General features: G+C 48.3%; 1 long non-coding RNA gene across 3 annotated transcripts; it reads left to right on the top strand.

Moving 5' to 3' along the window:
- Positions 1–26: 26 nt before the first annotated feature.
- On the top strand, positions 27–14172 carry LOC132249973 (uncharacterized). 3 transcript variants are annotated; one of them, XR_009461528.1, is made up of 4 exons: positions 27–293; positions 1955–2054; positions 11813–11878; positions 12175–13820. It is a non-coding gene; the product is annotated as an uncharacterized LOC132249973 (long non-coding RNA). The 3 variants fall into 3 exon arrangements; XR_009461524.1 differs by lacking the exons at positions 1955–2054; positions 12175–13820 and adding an exon at positions 13839–14172; XR_009461527.1 differs by lacking the exon at positions 1955–2054 and having other exon boundaries at positions 27–310.
- The last annotated feature ends 474 nt before the right edge of the window (positions 14173–14646 follow it).

Here is a 14646-nt window from a genome sequence, read left to right as displayed (position 1 = left end):
TTAAGGGCAGAATCTGCCTGAGAGAGAGGGCCCTAGGAGCCAGGTAGAAACCACACAGGTGCAGGTTGCTGTGGCAACAGGCTAACGAGGAAATTAGCCTGCACCTGCACCCAGTCAGCTGACCGGAAGACGGCAGGGCCTGGGGCACATATGAACCCCAGGACTGAGGCCAGCAGGGGTTAGTTCTCTGACAGCAGCCAGGGGAAGGAGTGTGCAGAAAAGAACTGCTCAGAGATGCTGTGGGTGCCTGATATGCCGCTTACAGGACTAACAGGGTTCCCGGAGCTCACCAGGTACCCTGGGCTGTAAGGTACTTAATGCTTGGGGAGAAGTTTGCCTCTTTTAAAGGGACAGAGGGCACCCTGCACTGTTTGTATTATATTATAGCCCAGGGGCTTGTGTTTTCTGTTATTTTAACTGGTGGACCGGGCTGAGGCTACTGGGAAGGAGGAGGCCTCGTTGGGGCACACTACAGTGTGTAGACCCTAGCGGTAGCATGGGCCCAGCAGCAGTGTAGACACAGAGACAGGGCTGTAGAGAGCCCAGCGCCAGTGTGGGTGCAGATACAGGGCTGCAGAGAGCCCATTGATGACAGGACACTGAGCTAGATCAGGGACAATGTTTAAATACCATCAGTGAGGCATGGGGTGTGATAAAGGGACAGTTTTGGAGTTACACATCTAGTCCATAAGGCTGAGGGTGTCCCGTGAGGCATCCATTATGAGCAGGACCCAAAAAGGGGTCCAGGAACCCACAGGGTTTAGTGGGGTCCATCAGGACCATGTCCAAACAAACTTGAGGGCAGCCTCCCTATTTATTATAATTACCAGCAAGACATGGCAGGAAAGCAAAAAAGGTGCCCGTTGAGCAGGATTGGCATGGTCACAGAGCCCTAGGGGTATCACCCCCATCCCTGGGGACTCCATGCCATGCCAAGATGTCACCTTCTTTTTTTGAAACAGACAAGCAAGTTAATTGGGCAAGAATAAACACCTATTTTTTAGGCAGCAAAATAGGAAGTGACAGCTCTCCCAGCAACAGAAAACCTCTGTTTTAGAACTACATTTCCTAGAATGCCCTTCACTGAAGCTTCACTCACTCACTGTGCTGACAGGTGCATACTTTCAGGGGACCAATTGCATGACAAATATAACTTCTGTCTGTGCCCTCACTTGCTAACAGGCTTCTGTACCACCAGAGCTGCTGCTCTGCCCTCCTGGCTGCCCAAGTTTGAGCTTCTGCAGGGAAAGCGCAGTGTGGTGGGGAAGAGAGATGGGAGGGTGAAGTCCCCCCCAGCTCCCTTCTGGTGCCTCTCTTACAGGCAGCACCTGGGGCTCATGCCCACTTGCCCACCTATCCTTGTGTTACATGTCTGGACCTATAGCATAAGAATGGGTGGGTAAGTGGGCATGAGTCCCAGGTGCTACCTATAGGAAAGGCCAGTGTGAAGAGAGAGGGACACTAGGTCAAAGCCCTCCTTACAGAGCAACAGCTTCTCTGCTCTGGTTCTGGTCTTGGGGAGCGGAGCAGTGGGGCAAACCCCCACCCACTGCTCAGTCCTGGGACTTTGGTGTTAGAAGCAGACAGGAGGCTTGTAGAGCTGCTTCCTCCACTCGGCTCCCAATCACCACAGAATCAAACTGGTCGGCTTAATCTACTCAATCTTATTGGTGACATAGCAATCAAGGGGTCAGAGAAGGGGCTCAGATCAGCTACTGAGTTGAGACAAGTCCGTATTTTCCAGACTATCACTAAAACCAAACCTGCTAAGATGTAATGGGTGCTGTAGCAGAGAAAAAAACCCCACTATCCATAACCCCCAGATGGGTTTAATAAAATCTGTATGGTGAAGCCAATGATGCTCTGCATGAAATTTCCTGCAATCTAAGCTGTCTTCCCCCTTTCTTCATTTGTTTCAAATCATCCTTAACCATCATGACCCATGTGAATGAAGCCAGTGAGGATGAAGCCTAGAGGACATCTTATCAATGACTGAAGACAAAAGAATAACTTTCTTCCAACTCGCTGAAGGAACGGTCTGCCACTGAAACAAGGTGCTACCTCACAATTGTCCGTGACCTTTCTGATTCTATTAATCTGTGTGCAGACCACCAAAGCAGGTCCTTCTCCACCCACAGAAGAGAAATCCCAACTTCAAAGTGCCAGCAGTAATGGTGGGTCCATTACTTAGATCTGAAGTCCAGTTGCTTACTCCCCAAAAACCCAGTCCACAAACCAACCCCAAAATATGATCACATTGTGGTGGGCCAGTAGGGGGCTTTCCTGCGTTGAGCCGCCCACCGCCCTGCGCCGACCACCTTCCAGGCTCCGAGTGCCTCCCTTGGGGTGCCTCCCGTCCGGCCAACCCATTCCCTGGAGCACACCCGCTAGCCTGGGGTTCCCGCTGCCACCATCCAAGGCTCTGGACTCACTTCTGGCTCTGCGCACCTTGGAAAACGCAGGCCTGATCGTCCAATGGGTACTAGACCCAATACCAGCACTTGGGGCACTTCCCCAAGTCAGGGGCTTATTAGGAAGCCTCCCTTAGTCCACCAACCTAAGGGGCCTCCTTGGCATAATTTAGACCCACCTCTCAATAAGTCTCCCACACCGGTCACAAAGGAGAACTTTATTGATTACAGGGGGTAGGGCGGAAACAGGGTAAAAGGTAGAGCAGTATCATAGAAATCTTACAGGAATATCAAAGGAATCCCATAGAGCAAACCAGGGTGGCTGAGGTAGCCGTTTAAACACGCATCTGAGTTACTGAAGCTAAATATCTAATTGGATCTCGAGCAGCTTACTCACTCACATCGTCCAGAGGTAGTTGTTGTTTCCTCTGGAGGCAGGGCACTCTTGGAGCATGCAGTGATGAGGAGAGAGCCAGGTTCAGATTCACCTGGATGACCGCATGGCTAAAGGCTGCCTTCTTCTTGGACGGGGCCCTTAAATAACCTCTCTGACCTCAGCAGCCCGGTCCAATCGAAGCTGCCAGTGCTGGCCACAAACCGACCAATCTACAAAGCATCCCTGGCTACCTGGGCCCGCACGCAGGGCCGGGCTTGTCCCCCTGCCCAGGTGACCAGAGCATCGCCTCCCAGGCGCCAGGCTTTTGTCATGCAGACAAGGTGGGAGATCCCCGCCCTGAGGGATTCAACACCAGCCTCCCAGACTGGCGGAGACAGATCTCTGGAGAGGGGCACCGACGGTGGCATTTCTGCCACACTTCCCCCCCCCCCCCCCCCTCCTTTACAAGCTCGGACACGGGGCCTCTCAGGGCCGTGGGTCCGGGCGTGTCGGGTCAGGGAGTTCCCACGGGATGCCAGAAGAAGAAAAAGGGAAAAACCTGGAACATGGAACAAGTTAAGACAATAACATACAGAAACCATAAAACTTGATGGCAGTCTTACACTAGTGATCTCCTCACTAGTCCTGGGTCCTGAGGACCCACTACCCAGAGTCCTTTCATGACAAGGCATCCGCTATCACGTTCTGGCTTCCTTTTATGTGTTGGACAGTAAAATTAAATTCCTGCAGCTGCCAAGACCAACGTTGCAGCTTGGCATTGGTGTTTTGCATGGTCTGCAGCCACTGCAGTGGGGCATGGTCTGACAGGACGATGAACTGTTGTCCCCATAAATAGGGCTTCAGCTTGTTCAGGGCCCAGACGATGGCCAAGCACTCCTTCTCGATGGAGGACAGGTTTCGCTCCCGAGGGATTAGCTTCCGGCTGAGGTACGCCACGGGGTGCCGTGTCTCCTGGTGCTCCTGTAAGAGCACAGCTCCCAGTCCTACGTCAGAGGCATCCGTTGCCACGTAGAAGGGTTTATCCTGGAGCGGTGCCTTCAGGATCGGTTGTTTGACCAGGGCAGCCTTGAGGGTGTCAAAAGCTTCCTGGCACCCCTGCTTCCAGACCACCAGGTCCGGGCTGCCCTTCTTGGTCAGCTTGTGCAGCGGGGCTGCGGTTGCTCCAAACCCCAGGACAAATCTTTGGTAGTAACCCGCCAGGCCGAGGAAGGCTCTGACTTGCTTCTTGGTCTGTGGAGGCGGCCAGTCTTTGATGGCCTCGATCTTGTCCCACAAGGGAGCAATATGACCTCCACCCACACGATGACCCAAGTACACTACCTCCGATAGTGCCCACTGGCACTTCTTGGCTTTCACCATAAGACCAGCTTGCTTGATCTTACCTAGCATGGTGGTCAGGTGAGTCAGGTGCGACTTGAAATCCTGACTGAAGATGGCAATGTCATCGATGTAAGCCATGGCAAACTGCTCACATCCTTGCAGCAGATTATTGATCAGTCTCTAGAAAGAGGCGGGAGAGTTGCGCAGACCGAAAGGTAAAACTGTGAACTCGTATAGCCCCATAGGTGTGGTAAAGGCAGACTTGGCTATGGCATCCGGGTCCAGGGCCATCTGCCAAAATCCTTTGGACAGATCGAGAGTAGAGATAACCTGGGCTGGGCCCAGGCGATCCAGCAACGTGTCCATCCTGGGCATAGAGTATGCATCAGGGGTGGTAATGGCATTCAGCTTCCGGTAGTCCACACAGAACCGGATGGTCCCATCCTGCTTCCGGACGAGTACCACCGGACTGACCCAGGGACTCATTGAAGGCTGGATTACCCCCAACTCCTCCATCTCTGCGATTTCCCATTTTATTTCTTGCTTCACCTTCTCATTGACTGGGTAATGTCGGGAGTATATAGGGCGATGGCTGCCCGTCTCTATTGAATGTACTGCCAGGTCCGTTCTACCTGGTTTATTAGAGAACACAGCCTCAAAGTCCTTGAGCGCTGCGAGCAGCTGGTCCTTGTCCTGGGACGGCAGATGGTCCAGCAGGCGGAGTTCCTTGATCCCTGCCTTGCCATCCCAGTCTCCATACATGACCGGCTCCTCGGGGTCCTCCAGAGTTCCTTCAACGGAGGGGACCCAGAATACCATCTCCTTTCTGTCGTAGTAGGGTTTAAGCATGTTCACGTGAATTGTCTTAGGTTTCCTACCCTTAATACCCACTACATAGGTCACATCATCCAGTCTGTCCAGGACAGCATGGGGACCTTCCCAAGCAGCTTGCAGCTTGTCTGTTTTTAGTGGCAGGAAAACCATCACATTCTCACCCCGCTCAAAGGTACGTAAGCGGGCCTTCTTATCATACCAGGACCTTTGCTTCTCCTGGGCCTGTCCCAGGGAGTCCCGTGCCACCTTCATCATGTCAGTCAGTTTCTGACGGAAGTCAAGCACATACTCCACCACGGAGGTCTTTGTGGAAGCGATCTTTCCTTCCCATTCCTCTCTCACCAAATCGAGAGGACCTCGCACTCACCTGCCGAACATCAGCTCGAAGGGCGAGAACCCAGTGGACTCCTGGGGCACCTCCCGGTAGGCAAAGAGCAGATGCAGCAGTTTCTCATCCCAGTCATTGGGGTTGGAGTCCACATAGGTCTTGAGCATCCCTTTCAATGTCCCGTTGAACCTTTCCACCAGCCCATTTGTCTGAGGGTGGTAGGCTGTGGTCTTAAGGTGTTGCACCCCACAGCAGTCCCACAGGCACTCCATTATCTCCGCCATGAAGTTCCCACCCCGGTCCATCAGGATCTCGGAGGGAAAACCTAGCTGGCAGAAGACCTTGATGAGGGCGTCAGCAACCACGGGTGCCTCGATGGAGGTCAAGGCAACTGCCTCCGGGTACCGCGTTGTGTAATCCACCAGAGTCAATATGTATTTCTTATCTCTACGAGTCCTATGCTTTAGAGGTCCCACGATGTCCACTGCCACCCTGTGGAAGAGTTGATCTATGATCGGGAGGGGCTGCAGGGGAGCCCTTCTCTTGTCCCCGCTTTTGCCCGTCCACTGGCATGTCTCGCAGGATTTGCAATAGTCCGTCACATTCTGGGCAATTCTGGGCCAAAAAAAGTTCACCTGCAACTGCTGGCATGTCCGTTCCCTGCCCATGTGACCAGCACACGGTAGATCATGAGCCATGGCAAGCAATTGCTGTCTGTATTTTCGGGGTACTGTGAGCTGGCGCTGGGGCTCCCTGGTCTCGGCATGGTTCTTTGGCACCCACAACCGATAGAGAAGCCCCTTATCCCAGACCACCTGTTCCCTCTTGTCCAGAGTGAACTCAGTCTCTTGCTCCTGAGCCATCTGCCGGAGTCCCTCCAAGCTGGGGTCCTCCCGAACCTCCCGCTTGAACTCCTCTTGCCCAGCTAGGCAGTCAGCAGGGAGTTCACACTCACCCACAGGGACTTCCTGGGTCTCCTCCCTGCTAGCGTCACCTCCCTCTGCCACTGACGGAATACACACCTCCCCGGGACTGTCACTTAACCCGCCCTCAGGGTTACCAGTTCCCTTCGGGACCAGGGTGCAATTGCCGTCTGCAGGGGTCCCTTCCCCTGCGACCAATGGTTTGGCTTTCTCCTGGGGGTTTTCCAACCCCCCCTTCTTTAGCCTTCCTGCTCTGTAGGCGAGTCACCGCATGAACGGTGCGGGGCTTTGGCTCTTGGATCTGTTCCCACCTCTGAAGCTGGGCTTCCTGCTCTATAAGATCCCGTCCCACCAGGATGGGGACTGCAGCCCCTTCCAGTACCCCCATTTCCAGGTACGTTGCACAGTCGTTCCACACGACGGGGGCACGGAATACCGGTACCTTCAGGGCTGTGGACCCCACTCCTTGAATAGTGAGGGTCTTCCCCGGGATTATGTCTGCAGGTGAGACCAGGTTGGAATTAATTAGTGTCACACTGGCCCCCGTGTCCAGTTCCCCCACAAGGGTCCTCTCCTTCACCGTGATCATGGTCCGGTGGGGGGGCCATCACCTCCTCTGAGTTTGTGATCCTGTAGCAACAGACACTCCCCTCAGAGTGGCTCCGGCCCTCCCCCTCACTGCTCACGGCTGTTGCACGCCTGACGGGCTTGGGTCTAGTGCTTAGCTTTGGGCAGTTGGGCTTGATGTGGCCCTGCTCCCCGCAGTTATAGCACCCCCTCTTTTCTGAATTTGGTGGTTTGTCCGAATCTGGGGCCGCCTTGTGCTCTGCAGGAGGTGGCCCTCTTTCCCCTTTTTGACCTGGGCCTCCCTTTCCCCCCTCTTTGGAACCCTTTTTGCTCCTTCCCAAAGTAGGGAGGCTTCTCACGGTTTAGCAACAGTCGGTCTGCAATTTCTGCAGCCTCGTGAACATTTTTGGGGTCCCTGTCCCTGACCAGGGTCTTAACCTCTCTCGGACAGCAATAATAGAATTGTTCCAGCACCAGGAGCTGGCGTGACTTTTCTGCAGTGTCAGCCTTGGCTTCGGCTAACCATTTAATGTATGTATCCTCCAACAGGGCCCCAAAATCAGTCAATGACTTTCCGGGTTGTGGGCGCGCATTCCGGAATTTCTTCCGAAAATACTCTGGTCCTAACTGGAACCTTTTAGACACTGCAGCTTTGAAGGCAGGCTGTTCAGGACCACCGCCATGTCACCCTCTACCAGCGCAGACAAGTACATCATGATCTTTTCCTCCGGCACCTTACACCGCTGGGCTTGTCTTTCAAAGTTGCTTAGGAACACCGCAGGATCGTCTCCCTCTCGGTAGTGAGCGAAGGCGGAGACGTCCAGTTTGAGCTGTTCCCCGGACGCTTGCGGAGGGTTCGCGTTTCCCCCGTTGGTCTGCAGACGGAGCTGAGCATCGAGCTTTTTCTGCTCGTGCTCTATCTTTTGTGCCTCCAACTGGGCTTCCCTCTCCATCCTCCTCTCTTCCCGCTGTTCCCTCTCACGCTGAGCCTCGAGCTCCAGCCTTTTCAATTCTAACTGCTCCTTCTCGCGTTGGGCTGCCAGCTGCTCCTTCTCGCGCTGGGCCTCCAGCTCCAGCCTTCTCAGCTGTCATTGTTCCTTCTTTTCTTCCCGCTGTTCCCTTTCACGCTGGGCCTCCAGCTGTTTCTCCTCCAGCTCCATCCTTTTGATCTCTCTCTCATGGAGTCTCTGTTGCTCGCTCTCAGAGAGTGATCTCTCGGCAGCCTCCGGGCTTGACGAGCGGAAGGGTGGTCCTGAGTCAGGCCCAGGAGCTGACAAGCATGAAGCTGATGCTTGTTCTGACTCACTGGTGCACAAGAGTCTAACCAGCTCTTCCTTCTTTAGCCCTTTCTTCACTTGAAGGCCTCTCTCTTTTGCCAGTTCCTTCAGTTCAGGCACAGTCATCCGGACATACTCGTCCTCCATCCTGACTCTCTACACTATCCAGTCGACCCGATGCCAAATTAGAAATTGTTTGCTCAAGGGATTTCAGTGACTCTATTCCTTTTACCAAATTATGCCTCAAATACAGCAGGGTATTCGGATCCCACCTCTGCCACCACGTGTAGCGGGCCAGTAGGGGGTGCTTCTGCGTTGAGCCGCCCACGTCCCTGCGCCAACCACCTTCCAGGCTCCGAGTGCCTCCCTTGGGGTGCCTCCCGTCCGGCCAACCCCTTCCCTGGAGCACACCCGCTAGCCTGGGGTTCCCGCTGCCACCATCCAAGGCTCTGGACTCACTTCTGGCTCTGCGCACCTTGGAAAACGCAGGCCTGATTGTCCAATGGGTACTAGACCCAATAGCAGCACTTGGGGCACTTCCCCAAGTCAGGGGCTTATTAGGAAGCCTCCCTTAGTCCACCAACCTAAGGGGCCTCCTTGGCATAATTTAGACCCACCCCTCAATAAGTCTCCCACATCGGTCACAAAGGAGAACTCTATTGATTACAGGGGGTAGGGCGGAAACAGGGTAAAAGGTAGAGCAGTATCATAGAAATCTTACAGGAATATCAAAGGAATCCCATAGAGCAAACCAGGGTGGCTGAGGTAGCCGTTTAAACACGCATCTGAGTTACTGAAGCTAAATATCTAATCGGATCTCGAGCAGCTTACTCACTCGCATCGTCCAGAGGTAGTTGTTGTTTCCTCTGGAGGCAGGGCACTCTTGGAGCATGCAGTGATGAGGAGAGAGCCAGGTTCAGATTCACCTGGATGACCGCATGGCTAAAGGCTGCCTTCTTCTTGGACGGGGCCCTTAAATAACCTCTCTGACCTCAGCAGCCCAGTCCAATCGAAGCTGACAATACTGGCCACAAACCGACCAATCTACAAAGCATCCCTGGCTACCTGGGCCCGCGCGCAGGGCCGGGCTTGTACCCCCTGCCCAGGTGACCAGAGCATTGCCTCCCAGGTGCCAGGCTTTTGTCATGCAGACAAGGTGGGAGATCCCCGCCCTGAGGGATTCAACACCAGTCTCCCAGACTGGCAGAGACAGATCTCTGGAGAGGGGCACCGACAGTGGCATTTCTGCCACACACATATATGAGTCAAATCAGTAACTGGCTGGGATGGGCCCCTTTTTATCCTGGTGTATGTCAACACTGTTTCTGTGACATTCTTGGGAAAGGATGTTCTGGAGCATGTCCTGCCCACTGACTCCCAATCACATATGCCACATGTGGAAATGCAGTGGTGAAGCTATTCCAAGGGCACCCCTGTCTACTCCTCTCAAGCTGGAGGCAGAGGTCTCAAGAGTGATCACAGAGGAACCCTCTGGAGTGGCTGTGCTGCTGCACTTCAGGGTTTGGCACACAAAATCCTGAGCTGCCTCAGAAAATCTATCATATACATGCAGATCAAAGTTGCCAAGAATAACCAATGTGTATTTCCATTGCCATGACAGGCAAGAATTCAATCTGACTGTGAATTGACTAGACAGAGCAGCAGGGGGCATAGTGCATTAAAACCAATTCCAACACACTATTAGATCCAGGTTTGGAGAGGAAGACTTCATACAACTGAGGTTGGATGCTGTTAAAGGAAGTAATCATCTAAGCAGGGCTTGATTAGGATGACCATATTTCTCCCTGGTCTCATAACAAGACACTCTGGTCCGCCCTGCTGCTCTCCAGCATGCTCAGTTATCTCAAGCTGGTGGTGTGCACATGTGTGTGCATGCATGTCTCAGCAAAAATGGGAGTGTTTTCAAGTGCCCCCAGTACACACATTTTTTCCCACTCTCTGATCCTCTGCATTTGGGTCAAATGATTTTCATCAAAAGTCATGACCTTATATGTAGAATATCTCCTGCCCCCTTTTACATACGCACTTGATCCTGCACTTATTACTGAATCGAAACTTCACTCTACTGTTTCCTAAATATGGACTGCAGGCCTGGAATTTGCTTCATTAAGACTTTTCCCAGAACACTGTATTTGATTACATTGTATTGTGTACTTTTTTTTTTTGAAAGCTAAGACTTTTTAGATACACAACTGTAAAAGATCTTAGCTCAGTAAACTACTCTGGTCCTTCAATTCATATGATTTATGGAAAGACAAACTCATTTTTAAAGACAAACTAAAAATGTTTATACAAGTGGTTTATAAATATTGAGTTTATAATATAAGTTTAGCCCTAAAGCAGTTTTTCAGGATGAACTTATACAAAACCTGAGCTTGTGAAAACTGAGCTTGTAATGAATGTTGATGTAACTTTAACTATTAAAGTACCATATAGTAGGCATCACCATAATTGGAATTGATTACATATTTACACAGAAGTAATCCATCTGCCCAGAGAATAGATACTTCACCTGGTAAAACCTCATTACACATGAGGACCTGCCAAAAAAAATATGAAGAGAATATAAAACCTTTAAAACCAAGAAAAGGCAAAGGCATTCAGTGACGGAAATTCAGGATACAAGTCTTGTCTGCATTGTTCATAATTCATGGGAACTTGTATTTGAAGGTTCTCTTTGTTTCTATTGTCTGCAATGCTCTTGGGTCATTTACAGTAATAATACAAGCATAAATCTTATGTTTTTATTACAAAATATATGACTCAATATAGTGGCCAAGATTTTCAGGAATGGAGACCTATATTCCTATATAAGTAGTCTGATTTTATAATTTTAGTAGTACTAACCACAAGAGGCATGGTCAGTACTTCGGGATTTTTAAATCGGAATATATCTATTTGCCATCCATTATCTGAAGACGCTTCAGAATCTCAAGTCCTCTATGAAACAAAACTTCTATTCTCCAGCTACCCCTCCAGTAGGCTGTTTTCTCTCTCCTCCCCTATTAAATATCAGCATGGAGAGAAAATAGGTAAGAGTTCATGATAAGATAACCATGTTTTTAGGCATCAGTTTCTGGTTACTTTGACTCTATCCTATTCCCATACACCACTGGAACTGCCAGCTATTTGAAGGACACCACAGACTTCTTAAAGAAACTAAGTTCTATTGACAAGTTTCCAGCAACTATATTAGTTACAATACAATCCCAAAACCATACCCACTCAAATCAGGAGACAGATTTATATCCTGCTCTGACCTGCTACAATACCAATCCTGTGATAAAGACATCAGAATCCCTCTAGCAGTCACCTATTGCCCTCAACTTGAACACCTTGGACACAATTATTAATGACCTCCAAACCCTCCTGGAAAACGGCAACTATCTCAAGATAGTCTTGGGAGACTGCTTTCTGTAAGTCCATTCATAGCATCTGATGAGGTAAGCTATCACCCCTGCCCCCTTCTACATGTTACACTTAAGGTGTGAAAGCAAGAAAGAGCAGAACTGAAGTTCCCAATGTAAAAAATAAGCAGATTTTCCCCCCTTAAACAACCTATCATAAAGAAGCAGAAAAGGACATGATGTTAATTTCTTTTAGAAATCCTTTGCTGGTCATCTTTAAGATGTCTTGCAGTGCTCTTTGACAGGCCTTTGGTTCGACTATTTTTATCTTTACATAAAAATTACTTTTAGAGTTTTCATGATTCATTGCTCTGATGTCTTCTTTAGATAACCAGTACACTGCCTGAGAAAAAAAAAGCACTCTGAGATCTGGAAGCAAGTATAAAACAGAAGGTAAGGTCAATGAAGTGGTGCCAAACTTCAGAAAAATAGTTATAACAAGCATCCCAACAGATGACTAACATTTTGTTGCAATAAACTAAATGTTATATGACTGTATAAACATTTTGTACAGAAAACCCAACTCTGAATAAAGAAATAAAAGTGTATGTTTGCACATTGTACAGCCTTATAAGAACACAGAAATAGATCACCTGAGGTAGGATAAGCCTGTTTCTCCCTAGTTACAGTTGTTAGAAATAAATATAAAAAATGACTTTTCCTTTAAACCTGTTTGTTTTCTTTTGAAGGTTCTTCTTCCTTCCTCAGTCTAATGACTGTAGGCCCAAGCTACACTAGGAAAATTTGCATCAGTGATGTTGGAGCAACTTACACCTGCTTAAGCCACTTATGATTTGTCTTCAGCCAGGATTTATACGTCCCTGCAAATTTCTCTAATGTAGTCAGTACTTAATCAGGAGATATTCAGGGAAAATAGCCTAGCTTCAGTGAAATCAGTGAAGTAACTCTGCATTTAAGTATATTAAATATATATAACTGTGTCAGAATGTTATGTGTTGTCATTTAAACTACAAGGTGTGTTTTTTAAATACAATCCATTTCAGATACCAATTCATTAATTTAACAAAGTTAAATCTCTGTACAAAGGGCTGCCATAATTAGGTAAATATCTGTCTTAAAATATCATTACACACAGCAAACATGTAGGATGTGTCTTTACTGCCAAAAAGTGATATTTTTAGATAATTAACTTAACATTAACTACCCAGGTGTAAACTTGTAGTGGAGATAAAGCACAGGCAGTTTGTACTTGGATGTAGCTTTCCAAGATTAACACTGTTCCATCTATTCTCACCTAGTTACAACTAAGTAAAAAGCAGACTGCTTTTTCTCAGCTACAGTAATATAGGTCTCCTGAGGTGTAAAACACACCTTTTTTGCTCCCAACATCATATAAACAAAGAGCAGTTCTGTGACAGCTCTTTAGAGAGGGTACCTCACTGTTAAGCAGACATGTAGTTGAATTTCACTCAAACAGACAAGTTTCCAGTCATTTGAAAAAGGGTACAAATTAAAATAAAAATACATATAATGCACATTAAAAATAATTACAAGGTGATCTGCAAAAGTTCCTCATCAGCTAGGATTTGAAATCCAAACACTAAAACTTATGTAAATCTTTTGTAATGGTTACAGATCATGTTACTGTCAAAAAGAGATATGTATATGAAGTAAAAAATATATATTTCCCCAGAAGTTGTACAAAAACTGCTTTTCTCTCATTATTTATAATGTATTTGCTTAGTTACCAACTATGCTACTGGACACCAATCTTATCTTCCAACCCTCTCCCACCCCCAAGGATTTAACTTCCACCTTGGCAGATAAGTTTTGGAGATTATTTTAAACTTTGTGAGGATGCACTAGCTTGTCATGGGTGCTGAAAGTCTTTACTTTTCTGTTTGAGTGAAATTCAGCTACATGTAGAGGGCTTATACAAATTCCTGCACTACCCTGATTGATCTAGGTTTCTGTATAGTGCCCCATCAGCAGAGATATAACAGATGGGTTGAACTGAAAGCAAAATGAGAGACAAATCTCTCCCCCTCTTTCTCTCTCTCTCTTTCTCTCTCTCCCCTTTCCTCCTTAACTATAAGAATTTCTAAAAGTGCACGCAGGGTAGTGGATGCACTTTATAGACCAGTGGTTCTGTTTTCTTAGTCAGCTTCAAAGCACCTCTAGGTAGACCCAAGGTGCCCCTCAGAAAATGTCAGCTCTTCGTTTTCTCTCATTTTTTGTTTACAGGGAAATGATAGAGCAATTCTTTTGTTGCATCAGGTTGGAATATTTTGAACACTATAGATTCCTATTTAAAATCTTTGTGTTTATTTTGTGAATCATGTTTGTACGCCTAACAGTGCTACCATTGTTTGTCACACCAATGTTGTTGCAGATTCAAAGGCAACAAGGATCTCAAGGCACCCCAGTGTACACAGCACTCTGGTTGAGAATCACTATTACAGACTAACTTAATCAGAGACTCATAGACTTTCACAAACAGTAGCTTACCTCATCAGATGCTGATCAAAGATGGATCAGAAGCAATGAAGTTTTGTGGGACAGCAATGTTAGAGATGAGATTTATTGTGTACTCTCAAAACACTAATTTGTGGTTGCTGAGCTCTCTTGAAGAAGTGAATCATAATAGAGAGGGCATTACAATGGAAACGAATAAATTCACCCATTATAATTGTGTACACAAGGATTTTGTTTTGTTTTGTTTTTAATGTATGGATGGTAAAGCACTTCTGTTTGGTTTAAGAAATCCTACGAGTGGCTTCCTTTAATTCCAAATGCAGCATCTTCAGACCAACTATTCTTCATGTTCTGAACAGCATAGCAAAAAATCCAAAGTGGGTGTGTCTACACAAGATGCATTACTGCACGGGTGCCTAACTTACCGTATAGTAACAGCATGCATCTACACATGCATGCGCTTGCTGCACAGAAAATTTCCTTAACCGTGATTTAATTTGCTACCTGCGAAAGCAGGTAGCAAATTTAATCACAATTAGTAACTGAGCAGTAACACACATGTAGAGGTGACCTGGCAGCAAGTTTGCTGCCGGGTCTGCCCAGCAACTAGGGGGCCGGCCTGAGGCCAGCCCCAGGGTTAGTGGCTGGGAGCCTTTCCTGCTCCAGGGCTAGACTGTCTCACTGCCAGCCCCTGTCTACTGGCTATAAAAGTCTGCAGCCATTTT

The sequence above is a fragment of the Alligator mississippiensis genome, chromosome 1 (assembly GCF_030867095.1).
Source record: "Alligator mississippiensis isolate rAllMis1 chromosome 1, rAllMis1, whole genome shotgun sequence".
NCBI classification, from domain to species: Eukaryota; Metazoa; Chordata; order Crocodylia; family Alligatoridae; genus Alligator; species Alligator mississippiensis.
Note: the sequence above shows the minus strand (reverse complement) of the source record. Positions and strands in the feature narration are given on the sequence as shown.